Source organism: Amblyomma americanum, chromosome 4 (assembly GCF_052857255.1).
Source record: "Amblyomma americanum isolate KBUSLIRL-KWMA chromosome 4, ASM5285725v1, whole genome shotgun sequence".
Lineage (NCBI taxonomy): Eukaryota > Metazoa > Arthropoda > Arachnida > Ixodida > Ixodidae > Amblyomma > Amblyomma americanum.
The window spans coordinates 1429640-1446811 of NC_135500.1; the positions used below are offsets into that span (position 1 = coordinate 1429640).

Below are 17172 nucleotides of genomic sequence, written 5' to 3' on the forward strand. Positions count from 1 at the left end.
CGAACAAATAAACATTACAAAGCTTCGCGGCAATATGTTACGGTTCCTAGCGACCAGAAGGATGTGCGCGATAGGAGTGGCATGCCACTATGTCGCTTTCAGCATGTCACCGCATTTGGATAGTTGCTCGAAGCGCTGACAGCTGTCGGGTTTGATCCCACAACAATCGGCTTGGAACAACTGTTTGCAAGGAACTAAAACTGCAGCCGTAGTGCATTATATTTGGAAAAAGGTAATTAGAAAACGGCGCGAAATTAGCCCTACGCTTAACTTCACCACTGGACCGCAGCGGTGGTCGAGTGGTCGAGCATCCGCCTTGCACGCGGGAGGTGCGGGGTTCGATTTCCAGTGTCGCCGGGTACCCATCGGTGATACAATGGGTACAAGCTTTTCCTTGGTCTTGTGCTCGGCTTATTTAGGGTGAAGTGTTTTGGAATGGGTCTTTTACGCCGCCTTGTGAAGTCGAAAATGCCTTCTGCCATGGCGCTGTATGGCCATAGATGCTCTTGCGCCATAAAAATCTATAATCATCCTCATCAACTTCATCACTAAATTTCAGGCGAGCTGCAACAGGCATGCCGTGCCAGTGCCGTATCACGACGTCTTTGAATATTATTGGTTGCTTTGCTCTTTCAGACTCAAGGCGCCGCCGTCAAGGAGCAAGAAGTTAAGCCGGAATAAACACTAGGGTTGAAGGAGGCTGCCGCTGAAGAGGCTTTCCATAGAGACGGCCTCGAGTGACCCGATAGTGCCTCCATAACTTGGCCGAGTCCTCGGTGACACTCGGGGGCTCGCGAGCCGTGTTTCCCGACCCCGCAGAGAAATAAACAGCCTCTGCGTGGCAGTGCACCCTTAAGTCGGTCGACCACTGTTTTCGGAACGGGGCTGCGTCCACATCCTGTACTGCTCGACTCTCCCTGGCGCGATGCAGCGGTGGCGACCCTGAAGGCGCTGCCAGAGGTCGCTCCGATGGCAGGGCAGGTACATTACAACGGCTGTGGGGCCATTTAGTCCACCCGTTGTTGGTCACTGGCCGAAGTGACGTCACGCCCCTGCTTTCGCGGGGCTTCAGGCGAACGAAGGCTGCGGTGTCCCTTCTGTCAAAAATTGGAGGGGACACTTGAGCGCCGCCATATGTATATGACGTTGCTGGGCCATCGTTTAGCAAAAGCAGTGTCAAACAATCGTAGCAACAGCAGAGTCATACAGGGGAAGCAAAAGCAGTCAGAAACCAAAAAAAAATATAAAAAGTAAAAAACCAATACCAATCGTAGCAAAAGCAGAGTCAAACATATGAAACAAAAGCAGTCAGAAAAAGAAAGATAAAACCAATAAAACAATGAACAACCCACCTAAACAAACAGCAGGCGGCCGCTAGAAATGCTAGGCTGAAAAGTAGCACAGAACAGAACATGACGTCACAAAAGCTGTCTAGGAAGGAAACTTCATTTCTACGGAGGAATACCGAGGCGTCGCTGACACATGTGCTTTCTTTCTTTTTTATCATTAAGGCCTCAAGTATTTCACGCGCCACCTGATCGCTACTCCTGCCCAGAATCCTTATTCCGTTAAGCACCGGCTCACACTTGCAGTCTCCACAATGGGGAGGCAAATTTGACCCGCCTCCGCTTTCTAACGTTTTCTCATGCTCCCGTGCCCTGTCGTTAATGCAGCGACTCGTCTGGCCTATATAGACCCTTCCACACGTCGGTGGGATTTCATAAACCACTCCGTTAGCACAGGAAACGAATTGCTTGCCGTGCCTCTTTTCACACAGGGCTTTCTTCTTCTGGCCGATCCGCGAGCATAACCCGCTCAGCATTTTTGGCGCGGAGAAAACGACAGGCACGTCGAACCGGCCGGCAACCTTCTTAACACTGTGCGCCACTCGGTGTATATAGGGGACCACTGGTGGTCTTCTTGATCCCGGCTTAGCAAGGTATTTTTTTCTTCTTGCCTTTCATTTTTTGAAGGAGGGTCTCTGCTACGCTAAAAACGACAGAACACGGGAAGCCAGCCATTTGAAGCCTTTCGATCTGATGGTTGAAGCTAGCTTCAGCCATGTGAGCACAGGACTTAAGCAGTGCAGACTCGAGGCAAAGAGAAGCGATAGCCCTTTTTACTGTCTTTGAGCGCGCTGATGCGTACGGAAGCAGTTCCTTTTTTGCTCGGGGGGAATACATCCAGCACACTCGCCCATCAGAAAACACGATATTAATATCTAAAAACTGCAAGCTGTTGTTGTCCGGAAGTTCGTGAGTAAAAGCCAGTCCTTTTCCTTGTTGTCTAAACGCGGATAAGATTCTTTCCACTGTGCTGGGGAGCGTCAATTCAGCGTCCTTCCTAGACAGTTTTTTGTGACGTTATGTTCTGTGCTACTTTTCAGCCTAGCATTTCTAGCGGCCGTCTGCTGTTTGTTTAGGTGGGTTGTTAATTGTTTTATTGGTTTTATCTTTCTTTTTCTGACTGTTTTTGCTTCATATGTTTGACCCTGCTTTTGCTACGATTGTTATTGTTTTTTACTTTTTATATTTTGTTTTTTGGTGTATGACTGCTTTTGCTTCTCCTGTATGACTCTGCTGTTGCTACGATTGTTTGACACTGCTTTTGCTAAGAGATGACCCATTTGTTTCGTTTTTTTTTTATTCCTTTGATCAAAGTTATCTGTTAGTCTAATCTGCAGTATATAGTCTGTTAACCTGATGTAGCGGCTTTTCATACCACGTGCTGGGCTCGAAGTGATAATGGGATGAGTATCATGCTTGAGCGGAACTGTTTAAATATGCCACCTTTCCATAGAATAAACAGTTGGTAGTGCGCACGTGGTGTCTCTTTCTTGTCTGTGTCCTGATTTGCGCAGCCGTTCATTTCATCATGCACCAACTTGCCCCTCAGGCTGTTATACTGAAGGTCCATATATTCAGAATTGGTGATTCGTGTTGAAAAACAGCACAGCACCAGAGGAAGAAGAGGCGCTGTATCTCACCACGAATATCCATCAACTTCTGCTTTGCTATACTTAACTGATTATTCTCCCCTTTACATCCCTGGCGGTCATCATAACACTCCTGCTATGGCAGCTGCTGCCACCGACGGGGTCAGATAGCTCACAGTCCGGTTGAGTTCACTCTCAGACGCCCTTAGAGGGTGTAAGGGTGGCGGTCTCGGTCTCAGAGAAGATGCCCTCGAATCACTGACAAGCTCAGCCAGAAACCAGCTACCAAGTCACAAAAGGGGGGTTGTTGCTGCCTAGTTTTCACCGGTAGCAAACCAGAGAGTCGGTCGGAGACAAAGCTTCACAAACTAAACAAACATTACAGAGCAAATAGACGATACAGGGGGATTTCTAATCACTTGTAGTAAAACGTAGAATGTTATTCACAAACACCGGACATGCAGAGTAAGAAGTCTAAGGATAAGTTACAATACAAGAAACATATTGCACCTGAAGCGGCCTAATAGCGGAGAGAGAAAAACACTTTGATCGCCGATAGGATCACGACGGGGCGTCGATCCCTAAAGCTGGTGCGCGCTGCATCGCTGCTCCCTATCTGGGTGTCGATCCAGGAGCCATGCGGGCGCGCTTCTCCGAAGCCTAACCTACGGCACCGGCTGTGTCACACGTCCTTTATATAGAGGGTGCATGTAAGCTTCGTGCGAAAGCAGGCGCGCACATACACACAGTACCATGCGCACAGCTGCTCTCTCATTATGTCGCAGGGCGCGCATAGCCATTAGTCAGACGTGAAAAGAGAGGCTTTTGGAAAGCTCGAGTCGCGTCTTTGAGACCCGGCGCCGCCACATGCGAGCCAAATGAAGAGGGCATCACTCAACACGCTCGAGGTTAAGTGCTCTCCGTCGGCAATGAGTGGAATATTCTCCAAGCTTCTGGAATCGTCGACGGCGCGCGTGGGCGTGATGCCTTTCACGCCGATCTGGCTTTTGCGAATGTGCGCTGATTTTTGTGACAGTGGCCCACGTAGCCGGGTATTTTTCGTTTACAACGACGACGACGGATTTTCTGCAGAACGCGGCGGCCTTAGCGCTATCGCGTGTGCTGGTGGACAGGCAGCCTGCAGGGGCTAAACCGGCGAAAGGGGAAAGAACTGTTTCAGCTAGCCTCTCGGCAGCCATGCTTTTCTACTAGGAAAAAACAAAATCCTTCCTGCCATCCGCGCTCGTTGAGTCTCAGCAGCAGGCTCTGTGCGGGCTGCGTGAGATGGCAGTAGAAAACAGGTAATTCATCATCATCATAATCATCATCATCATCATCATCAGCCTTACTACACCCACTGCAGGGCAAAGGCCTCTCCCATGTCTCTCCAATTAACCCTATCCTTTGCCAGCTGCATCCACCCTTTGCCTGCAAACTTCTCAATCTCATCCGCCCACCTAACCTTCTGCCGCTTCCTGCTCCGCTTACTTTCTCTTGGAATCCACTCCGTTACCCTTAAGGACCAGCGGTTATCTTGCCTTCGCATTACATGCCCTGCCCAAGCCCATTTCTTTCTCTTGATTTCGACTAGGATGTCGTTTACCCGCGTTTGTTCCCTCACCCACTCTGCCCGCTTCGGATCTCTTAACGTTACACCTATCATTTTCCTTTCCATGGCTCGCTGCGTTGTCCTTAACTTAAGCTGAACTCTTTTCGTTAGCCTCCACGTTTCTTCCCCGTAGGTGAGTACCGGTAAGATTATGCTGTTGTACACTTTCCTCTTGAGGGAAATTGGTAAACTGCCACTCATGATCTGCGAGAATTTGCCATATGCGCTCCACCCCATTCTTATCCTTCTAGTTATCTCCCTGTCATGATCCGCATCAGTGACACTCATGATCTGCGAGAATTTGCCATATGCGCTCCACCCCATTCTTATCCTTCTAGTTATCTCCCTCTCATGATCCGGATCAGCTGTCACTACCTGCCCTAAGTAGATGTATTCCTTCACAATTTCTAGGCTCTCGCTGCCAATTGTGAACTGTTGTTCCCTTGCTAGGCTGTTGAACATTACCTTGGTTTTCTGCATGTCAATTTTTAGACCCATCGATCTGCTCTGCCTGTCTAACTCATTGATCATGATTTGCAGTTCACCTCCTGAGTGACTCAGCAAGGCAATGTCATCAGCAAATCGCAGATTATTTAGGTATTCTCCATTTATTCTTATTACCAACTGTTCCCAATTCAGGCCTCGAAATACCTCCTGTAAACATGCGGTGAACAGCATTGGCGAGATCGTGTCTCCTTGCTTGACGCCTTCCTTATTGGAATTTTATTGCTGACTTTAGGGAGGACTATAGTGGTTGTGCAGTTGCTATATATAACTTCCAGTATTTTGACATAAGGCTCTTCTACCCCCTGATTACGCAATGCCTGTATGACTGCTTAGGTTTCCACTGAGTCGAATGCTTTCTCGTAATCAATGAAAGCTATATATAGAGGTTGGTTATATTCTGCTCATTTCTCTATCACCTGATTGATAGTGTGAATATGATCTATTGTGGAATATCCTTTACGAAAGCCTGCCTGATCATTTGGTTGATTGAAGTCTAACGTTGCCCTGACTCTATTAGCGATTACCTTAGTAAATACTTTGTAGGCAACGGATAGTAAGCTGATCCGCCTGTAATTTTTCAAGTCTTTGGAGTCTCCCTTCTTATGAATTAAGATAATGTTTGCATTCTTCCAAGCTTCTGGCACAGTCGAGGTCATAAGGCATTGCGTATACAGGGTGGCTAGTTTTTCTAGCACGATGTCCCCTCCATCCTTCAACAGATCTGCTGTTACCTGATCCTCCCCAGCTGCTTTTCCCCTTTTCATTGCTTCTAAGGCTTTCTTTACTTCATCTTTCGTTACTGGCGGGATGACACATTGCTGTGCACTGCTGTCTTTCTCATTAACGCTCTGATTACATTGGCTACTGTACAGGTCTGTGTAGAACTCTTCGGCTACGTTAACTATCTTATCCATATTGCTAATGACATTGCCCTGCTTGTCTCTTAATGCATACATCTGGTTTTACCTATGCCTAGTTTCCTCTTCACTGTTTTTAGGCTACCTCCGTTCTTTATAGCATGCTCGATTCTCTCCATATTAAACTTCCTTATGTCGGCTACCTTGCGCTTATTTATTAACTTTGATAGCTCCGTTAGTTCTATTCTATCGGTAGGGTTAGATGCTCTCATGTTTTGGCGCTTCCTAATCAGATCTTTCGTCACCTGAGATAGCTTCCCGGTATCCTTTCGAACTGTCCTATCGCCTACTTCTACTGCGCACTCCGTAATTATTGACGTCATAGTATTGTGCATTGAATGAACATCAAGATTATCTTCCTCAGTTAAAGCCGAATATCTGTTTTGCAGCGCTATCCTAAACTCCTCTGCTTTCCCTCTTACGGCTAACTCGTTAATGGTCTTCTTCACTAGCTTCTTCCGTTCCCTCTTCAAGTCTAAGCTAATTCTAGACCTTACCATTCTGTGGTCGCTACAACGCACCTTTCCGAGGACGGCCACATCCTGAATGATGTCAGGTTTAGCGCATAGTATGAAGTCGATTTCATTTTTAATCTCACCATTGGGGCTCTTCCAGGTCCACTTCCTGTTTTCTCGTTTGCGGAAGAAGGTATTCATGATCCGTAAATTATTTCTATCCGCGAATTCGACTAATAACTCTCCCCTGCTATTTCTAGAGCCTATCCCATAGTCACCTACCGCGTGGTCATCAGCCTGCTTCTTGCCCACCTTCGCATTGAAGTCGCCCATCAGTACAGTGTACTGCGATTTTACTTTATTCATTGCCGATTCTACGTCCTCATAGAAACTTTCAACGGTCTGGTCATCATGGCTGGATGTGGGTGCGTAGGCCTGCACCACTTTCAGCTTGTACCTCCTATTCAGCCTAAATACTATAGCTGCTACCCTCTCGTTAATACTGTAGAACTCCTCTGCGTTGCCAGCTATATCCTAAATTAATGAGGAATCCCACACTTAGTTCTCGTCTATCCTCTAATCCGCGATAGCACAGTATGTGTCCGTCCTTTAGTACTGTAGACGCAGAAAACAGGTAATTAACATTACCTTAATGCCGGATTTTCCCTGTTAAACAGAAACTCTGCGTGGAACGCCATAATGGAAGGTTCCGGTTTAATTTTGGCCACGTAAAGTGCTTCAAGCTCCATTGAAGTCTCTTTACATTGAAGTCTCTTTAAGTCTCTACAGTCGAAATGAAGCCACCGAAGCCGGCCTCGAACCCGCGGATTCGTGCTTAGCTGCCATATGCTGCAGTCATGTTGATTCGGGTGGAACGTGTGCCACTTGTGGTAAAAATGTTTCATAGATTTTATGGTTGTGTTCATTTTCTTGGAAATTTAATTCATGTTTCTCGCAGAGACGTACGCGGAGGCTAGGATAGCCCCACCCTCCCCGCCATCAGCCGAAGGCATCTCCAGCACTAAGGGAGCCAGCAATCGCGTCGTGATTGCTCGTCACTCAAGCAAAAAGGAAAAGTGCGCTACTCACGGTGTCGTTGTGAAGGCAAGGTTGTGTCGACGCTTTCGGAACCTGCCGGCCGCTCTCGGATTCTGCGAGAGATGGAAGGAGGCGATAAGAGTCCATTGTGCGCAAGCCCTCCTTTTCAGTAGGCTGCACGTTTCACTTATCTATTTTGCAACTTGTAACATTCTCGCGCTAAGCCTGTGGATTATACTTGGGAAACAGCTTTTTTTTTTGTGTGTGTGTTGGGGGGGGGGGGGGTGTCGGGATGGCGCCATCTTCAGAATTATGCAGCGCTCGCCGGCTTCGGGATGCCAGCGGCCGCATGTTGAAGCCAGAGTGGACACTATGCTTCCCAGGATCCAAGATAGTGGGAAGATGCAACGCTATTACTTTTCTGTTGAGGGAGGGCATTGTGCTACTTATTACCTGAGAGAAACGGCCAAGTACACTTCACTTATAGCCATTTGCCACTCAAGGCCGGGATCTGCGGTTACTACTTTGCCAGATAGATGTGTATTCACCCACCACTTATACGACTCCCGTTCGAAGGTTGGGTTCCTTCGTACTAATTTTAGAGCGCTGTTCTTAGGAGCCCGTTCCAGGACGGCGCGTCGTTGTCGTCGGTGTAACTGGCAGAGCTATAGCAACGCAAATAGAACAGCGAAGGATGAAAGCGAGGTGTTAACGAATAGGCGGAGGAGGGGGTAACGGTAGTGGAATGAACGTCGGAAGCGTAAGGAGAGAAGTGGAGGTGGAGGGTACGGCGGCGGCAGGCGAGACGCTCAGCTTGCGCCGGCTGTAGCGTCCTGATCGACTTTCTAACCGCGTTTACAGATAGCCGTCTTGCTTAGGACGTGAACCGCAACCACATGCGCAAAAGCGACTGTGATGGATGCGGTAGCAGGAAGACACCACAGTAATATACCAAAATATGTGCAGCCCAGCACCCACTGGGCTCCACTTACTCAGAGCACTTGGCTACAACTCGCCTAGTGCTGACACCCCCAGCTTACAACCTTCGCCCCTCACTTGCAAAGCAACCTGAAACTTAAAAAAACTCCGCAAAACATGCACCCTGACCAGTACAAAGGCCACATGAAAGCATGCGCGTACCACCTCACAAGACTATACAACGCAAGGCAGGACATCTCGTATACAGACGCAATACGGCAACAGCCGCCTTCCTGGACACAGGCACCCGAGGAGCAGCAACCCTTACAACCAAGAACACCACAGAGGCAGAATGCCTGCAATATCTGAGTCTATAGCACACATCTGCACCGTGCTCTCAGACCACACGAGCATGTGCACAGACTCCCGAGCAGCATACAGACTCTTTCGTAAAGGCACCCTTCCTTCATGTTCAGCCCACATGCTACCTGCGCTACCAGCACCAGATCAAGGAATCACCATTACGTGGGGTCCTGGTCATAAAGGCATGCCCGGAGATGAGCGCGTTCATGCGTTTTCGTACCAACTCAGCGTTCGGACGCCGGTGGATGGTGTTCCAAAATCACAGCCATATGCTCACACCCAAAACGAACCCCTTGACTACCACATCGCCATACAGCCCTGCAGGCAAAGCCGCATCAGATACAGTCCTGCCTGCGCCACTCCAGCCCAAGAAGATATTTACGACAATTTCAAACGAACGAACACGGGAAGTATCCTGTGGGCGGTTACTGCAGAAGGGGGAGGGGAGAGAGTGTGGCGAGAACGGAGAAGTGCAGCTGCTGTGAACAGCGAAGCCCGAGGAGAGGATAATCGGTAGCGCCGCGCGTCTGGGGAGGAAAGTTAGCCGAAAAGCGTGTATGTGTGGAAAGTAAAAAGTGCGCTCTTAAGCTATGCAGTCGGTCTCATATTCTTTACGTCAACATGTACTAAACACCGCAAAAACTACTGCTAGACACGATTACTCGGTAAGAGTGTAGTTGCGTTCCGACTTGCTCAACGTCTAGCTGGCATAAGCTATCACATGAAGCTATCAACTGAATGGTGGTCGTCAAAGTGGCACTTAGAGTTATGCATTACGCCCGCTCTTTCGATGTAGTAAAGGACGATGGCGGGGCGGATGTTATGACCTCTAAATGTTTTTCCCCAACATAGCAGAATCATCATTATCAGCCTGATTACGCCCACTGCAGGCAGCCCTTGGCACGTTGCAGAAAATCCCATCGCCTCAAGAAGGTGGCAGGAAAGAGCGGCGTTCGTGCCGTTTTTTCGGCGCCGCTTAAAATTTCAAGGATGTGTCTCATGGTCGCCAACCCTGCAGACGAAGGTGAAGTCTGCGGGATCAAGCACGCCACGCGGTTTGTGAACTGCAGCATCGGAGTGGTGTATCTTATCCCACTGTCATGAGGCAAGTGCTATGCGGCCAGACGCGTCAGTCCCTGAACGAAAGATAACCGATGCACGGGACAACTGTCACAGCTCTGGTGGCAGGTGGCCACATTGTGGCCCATTGCCGCAAGTGTAGAACAAGGAAAGAAGGGAGAAAAAGAGTTTGCACCCTCTTTTTCACAGCGCTCGAGTTCTGAAGCAGCTAGGCAAGACAGGGAGATATTTAAGGCACTTTTTCTTGCAATAGCAGGAGACAAGTGCCTGGGAATCCCGTCAATAGTCTTCACATCAAAAAGCACGTGCTGTCAATTTTGGTTTTATTTCTCCTGTGTATCGGCGATTGAGTGCTACCCTGTATAAAGAGAAAAAAAGACAGAGTTTCTCGAGCTTGCAAGGACATGCCTTTTGCATCTTTCACCTACGCGACCAATAAACTTGAGTTGATGTCTAGCGTGTGTTCAGTCGGTATCTTTTCTTTTCTGTGTTCCTTGTGTTTTAGCCCTAGTTACCATAATAAGAGAGTAATTACTCATTGTCATCCCCCCGAGCGCAGCCATACGGCTACAAAGGAAAGCTATACAACTTTCTCTGAAACTTCGTAGTTAAAGACGATAATCGTCCTGGTCCGGGGTTCGAACCTGGGACCACCGCTTAACCGGAGCAGTTGCTCTACCAACTGAGCTAACCGGGACAGCAAGCTTATGGTAGGGCGAGGGCGAATTGATCAATAACTCAAAGTGAGAGCAATGTTGGTCAGATGTTTAGAGGAATCCCCCAAGGTGTAGTAGATTTGTAATTAGGGGGTAATTAGTCCTTTATTACAAATCTGCTCTACCTTGAGGGATTCCCCTAAACACATGACTCGTTACCATGTTTCAGCCATTGAAACGCAGAGCCAGCCCAGGCATGACTTTGAATCCAGGATTCTTGGGCGTCAATTTTAATTGTTGGGAAAGTGCGGGATAATAAAAGGTACTGTTAGTATTGAAGATAGCTGTCCATTCTTTCACTGCGTACGAAATCTTTCATTTGGTCGGTCACTCGCATGAAGTAGTGTTTTTGACGACAGCAAAAATGTTAGCTGGAAAATTCTGCAAGCCTGCCGAGGGAAGATTTAACGATATGTTGATTTTCACAGTGGAATATTACGATTATTTCACGTTCAATCTTGTGTTAAAAAATGTCGAGGTTCAACTATCCTTGCACCAAGTTTCCCGAGCGTAAGCGCAGTTATGCTTGGTCTTATTGTGTCTGCTACCGTTTCGATATTGGACGTGGCTCGACTTCACTGTTCTCAACGGGATGGTCGTGGCAAGCACATTTTGGAATGGCAGGTGGTTTGGAATTTCTAGGAGTGACACGTATTTGGGATGTATGGTCTGAATTTGAGCATTGTGTAGACTACCTGCACTAAATCGGAGAGTATGTTTGATGCAAAGATAAGGACAATTCGTTTTGTTTGAGTCACCTTCTAGCCTCATTGCGTACTGATCCTGTTAACATTTGCAACCTTTTGTTCCGATCATTCTAGAAATTCCTCCTCACTCAAGTCATCACGCGAAATAACTCCGCGAACTGCGTTCAATGATTGGTGAGGGCTCATTGTTACAGGTATGTCTCCAAAAGATGAGATTCCTGAGAGCTTTTCGTATTGGTCGTTGAAGAGCACTTCCATAAGAAGCTCACTGTTTGCTATCCTTTTGATCTTGTAGTTGGAGCATGCTGAAGTCGACGTGACTATGAACAGTATGACAAGTACTGTGGTTTCCTCTTCATTATCAGTCTGGACAACGTGTAAGCGCGATGAGGTGTTCCCATTCTTGATGGAGAATCTTTCTGTCATTCCCGTGTGCCCTCGTTTAGAGTGCGATCGATGAAAACCAAGAAGGTAACCATAGAAAATCTCGAGGGGCACATCATTAGAATTTGTGTCGTTCATGTTTGGAGTCTCATAGGTCTGCTTCTCCTCCGCCTTCGTCACGTCTGCTCGCCGCATAAGCTGAGCCCATGCAGTCGCCGATGCTCCATTCATCTTCAGCGACATGCTGCCGTCGTCGGCCCTTCCAGTTGGGGAATTTTCCATCACGGCAAACACACCTAACGTTGATTTCGTTTCCATTGCAGCGTGGTAAAGGAATTTGTCTAGATACGTCTGCACACAACCAAGCGAAACTGGCAACTTATGCCCACTCCACCACCACGCGCGGCCATGTCCCGTGGTGTCATAACATCGTGACATAGGTCGCCAATCGGTGATCAGCTACGTCACATCACCCTGTGACGTCTTCGCTATTTCGACCAATCCTTAGACTAGTATTTAAGAAGCGTACCTTGACTGGCCAGTCGGTGCATGATCAGGAAAAAAAAACAGCAGAAAGGGGCGCATCCACCAGGAGAAGTAGACAGGATGACGCTGGAAACACGACTGAATTTTACTCGGTGAAAGTTGTCACAACAGAGCCGGATAACGTGCACATAGACAACAACGCCTACAAAATATAACAAAAGAAAGCAGCAGCAAAAAAACATTTGATATTGATAGTGCAGGTCTGCTATCTGGCACGTGACAAATTATTCTCTTGAAGTAAACCATACCAAGATGTCGCTGACGCATTCAGTGCATAACTTCAGATTTTAATGCTTCTAGGATTTATCGTTCTGTGTTTTTCCGAGGCCGATGATTCTGGCAATGAAAAGGCGGTTACAGTCTTGACGATGATTGTAATGTTTTGGCTGATTGGCTGGGTTATCAGGCTGCAGCGAGGTCTTGCTTACTTCCTGCTAACATCTCCTTTTCTGCTGTTTTTTTTTCATGATTATGATTAACCGCACCGTGTTTTCGTATGACTCACCACGCCCTGGTTTTATGACTTACCTCCTTCCCACACTGTCATGTCTCGAGGTCACATGACCTCACGCACCTCGTCGATCAAAAAGCGTTCTTCGTGGTCTCGTGACCTTGTGAGGTCATCACTGCCTCGACCAATCAGCGAATTTCATTAGTAAACTCGCCGGGTTTTCCGTTCGGTTTTTGTTTTATGGGGGTTTAACGTCCCAAACAGACTCCGGCAATGAGGGACGCCGTAGTGGTGGGCTTCCGTTAATTTCGTCCACCTTAGAACCTTTTAAGAGCACTGACATCACACAGTACACGGGCATCTAGCCTCCATCGAAATGCGAACGGTGCGGCCGGGATCGACCCGGCGTCTTTTGGGGCAGCAGCCGAGAACCATAACCACTGAGCCGCCGCGGGAAGCCTCGCCCGGTTTTTTGTTTTCGTGATGAGCCTTGCAATCCTATTGACTCAATAAACCTTTCGACGGAGATGTTCTGTAAATCTTAAAAGTAGGCTTTTTGAGTTAGAGGTGCGCTTTATGCAGCACATCTGCATAAAGTTAAGACTGGAATGCTGGTTAACGAATATTGAGCAGTTAACTTTTATGCATTACCGTTAGTCTCCTTATTTATTTAGAAAAGCGTAGCCCGCCTTAAGTAGTATCCGTATCCGGTTTAAGAATTTCGAAAACGCAGTTACCCTCTCTACTTCGGGTAAGCAAATTCAGGAAATTCACGCAAGGATTGCTTTGCCTGCAAGGTTCTCGAAAGCGCATCTATTTTGGAGCGATGTAGCCAAAATTTGTTGAGTTGGAAAATATAAAAACTAAACTATTAATATAAGCCCCAACAAATTCGCCCTTCACAAAAAGGATTTAAACATGCACGCTCTCGCGTATGCATTGAAATAAATATGCCTCACAGGACGTTGTAGCATGACTGATAAGGCACAGGACCACAGCACATGGAGAGGAGTTATCGAGAAAGACGAGTTTAAACAGTCTGTTGTGCATGGTGCGAGACTTGAGAAATGCATTTTGGAGAGCGCGCAGGAGGTGAACCTGTGTTCAGGCCCGAAGGGGAGTGGCGCGTGCGGCTCGCTCTTTTGCTGTCAGCGCGGGAGACGGGCACGGTCTCCTTCTCTCTCAGCGCAGGACATGGCGCCAGGCGGCCTCCATCAGAGTGATGTCGCTCTCCCCCCTTCCAACGGCGGCCGTACGCAACGCCCACCCGCTCCTGGTGCGCACCCCCCAGATGTACGAGAGCAACTCGGAGGCGGCTAAGGTGCATCGCTTGGCAAAGCGATTGCGCTTAAAGCGCCGAATTTTAAAGAGAAACGAGCAGTTCCTCTGCACACGGCAAAACAAGCGCGTGGGAGAACACAAAATCGCCCCGCTCTCCAAGCACGGCCTGCAATCAGAGTTCGTTGGGGTCATCAGGTTTCCCAGAGTTCTCTTCCATCCATTTCGACTCGCTTAAATGCGTGAGCGCGCTCCTTTTGCAATGGTGCGTTGTCAGAGCTTGGGCAGCAGCGAAATTCGTCTCCACGTAAAGGAAAAACGGTACTATGTCGAAGCATCGTTGTGCGTTTGGGCTCTTTTGCGGCTGCTGCGGTCCACCGTACATAAAGTGCACATTTCCGTCGCGATGGCTCAGACTCTGTGTTTCTGTCAAGTACAGAAGCCCCTGCGTAGTGAGATTTCGGTCCAGTTTAGAAAAACTCGCGTGGCTGCAATTAATGCGCAGCTTGTGGCTAAATCCCGGAGAAGGTGGTCTATGTTTTGGAGTATTGTGCCAGCGTAATCAAGAGAAAGAAATGGGCTTGTGCAGGGCATGTAATGCGAAGGAAAGATAACCGCTGGTCCTTAAGGGTACCAGAGTGGATTCCAAGAGAAAGTAAGCGTAGCAGGGGGCGGCAGAAGGTTAGGTGGACAGATGAGATTAAGAAGTTTGCAGGCAAAGGGTGGATGCAGCTGGCAAATGACAGGGTTAATTGGAGAGACATGGGAGAGGCCTTTGCCCTGCAGTGGGCGTAGTAAGGCTGACGATGATGATGATGATGATGATGATGATGAAAGGAGGGAGAACGTCAACTAGTTCTTACCGTTAGTTCTGGGTGACACTTCTTGAAGTAGGGAACTAGTTGATCTGCTACCTTTATCTATGTCTTTTACGCTCGTGCAATGCTGCAGTGTGGCCTGCGTCGAGGCATTTCTCTGGTGTGTCATGCCTAGCCTAAACTGACTTGTCAGCCCCCGTTCTGCCACGGCAGCCGTCTCTGGCGCCAAATTTTTTAGCCCTCGCGTGTCACGACTGGTCACGAGCTGGCACGTTGGTCCACATATGTACGGCTCCGCACGAGTTGTCAACGTACAGCTTCAACAATGTCCCTCTTCCCTGAACAGCTATCGGCTAAGCTAGTCAACCGCGCAGAAAGAAATGCTGCCAATCGCTGAAAGCAATGCAGACGGCTCGATGGCGGTGCTTCCAAGAAGTTCACCATGTAGGTATCCACACACTGGGCTTCTTGAGAAAAGTTTGTAACAACTTTGCAGAGTTCCCGAGCCCGCAAAGCAGCGTTTCCATTGCTACTGAAATGCTCCCCACTCTTCAGTTAACTCCGGGCAGCGCAAGAACTCCCAAGTTTTGCTTGGTCAACTAAACTTGTAACTCGTCCGGCGCTGCACACCATATGTCGCCTGACAACTAAACGCTTAGAATTCTACGCGGCTCTTTCCTCGTCTTCTGTTAATTGGTTTGATGTCTTTCAAGAATGAATAAATAAGCGCGTAAATAAAGCAAGGTTCTCGAGCACGTGTCACCTTGGCCGCTTCATTTCTTTCTGTGCTTCTGCAGGGTGCAACAACCGATGCAATGACGCGGCTGCCCCTACGTGTATTTGTTTGTAATCCCAGAACCCGGCCCCCAGAGTGTAATGAAATAAAATGAGCGAGAAGCCATCAGTCGACTAACCAAGGCCGCCTCGAACCGAGCCAGCTGTGGCTGGACCCGGTACCGGTAGTATGGCTCAAGCGCTTCTAGTTTCCTTAGCCGTGACCACGTGGCGCATGACTTTGAACATTCAAACATAGCACATTTACATCATCCGTGACGTAAGAAGGAAAAGAACAACAGAGTGGCTGCAGGAACTGAAACGGATGGTAGGCAGGGCTCAGCAGCACTGGCTGCAGGATTCTGGCAATTCCTTACGATGACTGTTGAGAGCGTCGTTTGAGTGCTCCGAACAAGAACATAGCGTCTGTATGCATGCATGTCTACACTGTGATCGCGAAGACAAACATGAGAGGTGGCGGGATGACCCAAACATGGAAACATTCATTACGAGGCAAACGAAGCACTTTTACCGTGCCCGTGCAGCGTGACATTCAGCCACAGTTAGGTACGCTCTGGCGAATGTATCATTTCATTTATCTAGTATTCTCTGTCCTCTTTTCTGGAGCCATCGCTATACGGTAGCATCATCGTGACACCTGTATACTGGCAATCGCGCACCGTGGCGCACGACAAACAAACGCCTGTTCAAGAGGGCTGTTCCGTTCTGACACTTAACGGTTCAAGAAACCAACACGTGTTTTATGTGCAAATTTTCTCTTCGACGACTCACCAGAGCCGGCCCAGCGCTGTAGCGGGAAAAGCTTTCAGGATCGTCAATCAGCAGCGGAAGTTCCCTCCCCGAAGACTTCCCTACCTAATCCACCCAAGCGACTTTCTGCCAAATTTACCTCTTCTTGCAATGCACTCTGTTGCCCGACAAACCATCTGCTTTTAAAAGTATTTTAAATATATTTTGATTAAGTGGTCTGACTTGTCTTTTTAGCGTTTCTAACATTAGCACTTTTCATACGTTGAATACTGAAAACCTATTCATTAATTCCACGCCGATATCATGGTAGTTTCTTACGGTCCTATGGCAAATCTTGCCTGTTATATTAGCTGGTATCTTATGTCATACATTTAGTCGATATTGCGAGGGCTATCCTTATGCTAGAATTGAGTGAAATCGTTCTGCCCACAGAGCAGCATCTGCTGCTCTTCTCGAATGCGGAAATATTGTGGTGACCATTTCGCGTCAAGTGCCCTTATGGCGTTCATCCGGCATAGGGAAGCGGTAGCGCAAGAGACGAGAGTGTCCTTCCTTCGCTGGGTGTTTCCTAGGGAAGGAAGTTGCTGTTCTTCGTGGTTGCCAAGTGAACGGCGAACGTGAGCAAAGCAGCGACAGTTGTAGCACATTCGACTGAAATAGCTTGCGACAACGGTGACCTACAAGGGGACAAAAACAAGTCTGGGTCCGTGCTGATTTGCTTCCCAGCTGCTTCCTGATTGAGTGCCCGTCTCTTCCTTGGCAGACGCGAGAGGACAGGCGCGTGAGGGACCGGCGTGCGTAGCGCGGGTACGGCCGAACTGCTTTAAAAATGGAGTACCCGCTGCGCAGTATAATCACTCAGCTTCTACAAACTTTCCTTCCGCTTTGCTGGTGGCCAGAAGTGC

At 48.3% G+C, this 17172-nt stretch overlaps 1 protein-coding gene across 1 annotated transcript in view; it reads right to left on the reverse strand.

The window, feature by feature from the left end:
- Positions 1-17172, reverse strand: part of Mip (Myoinhibiting peptide precursor) — a 581927-nt gene that overhangs the window by 396840 nt on the left and 167915 nt on the right. The window contains exon 2 of the mRNA XM_077664070.1: positions 7513-7574. The gene's annotated coding sequence lies outside the window, so the exon portion shown is untranslated. The remainder of the gene's footprint in view (positions 1-7512; positions 7575-17172) is intronic.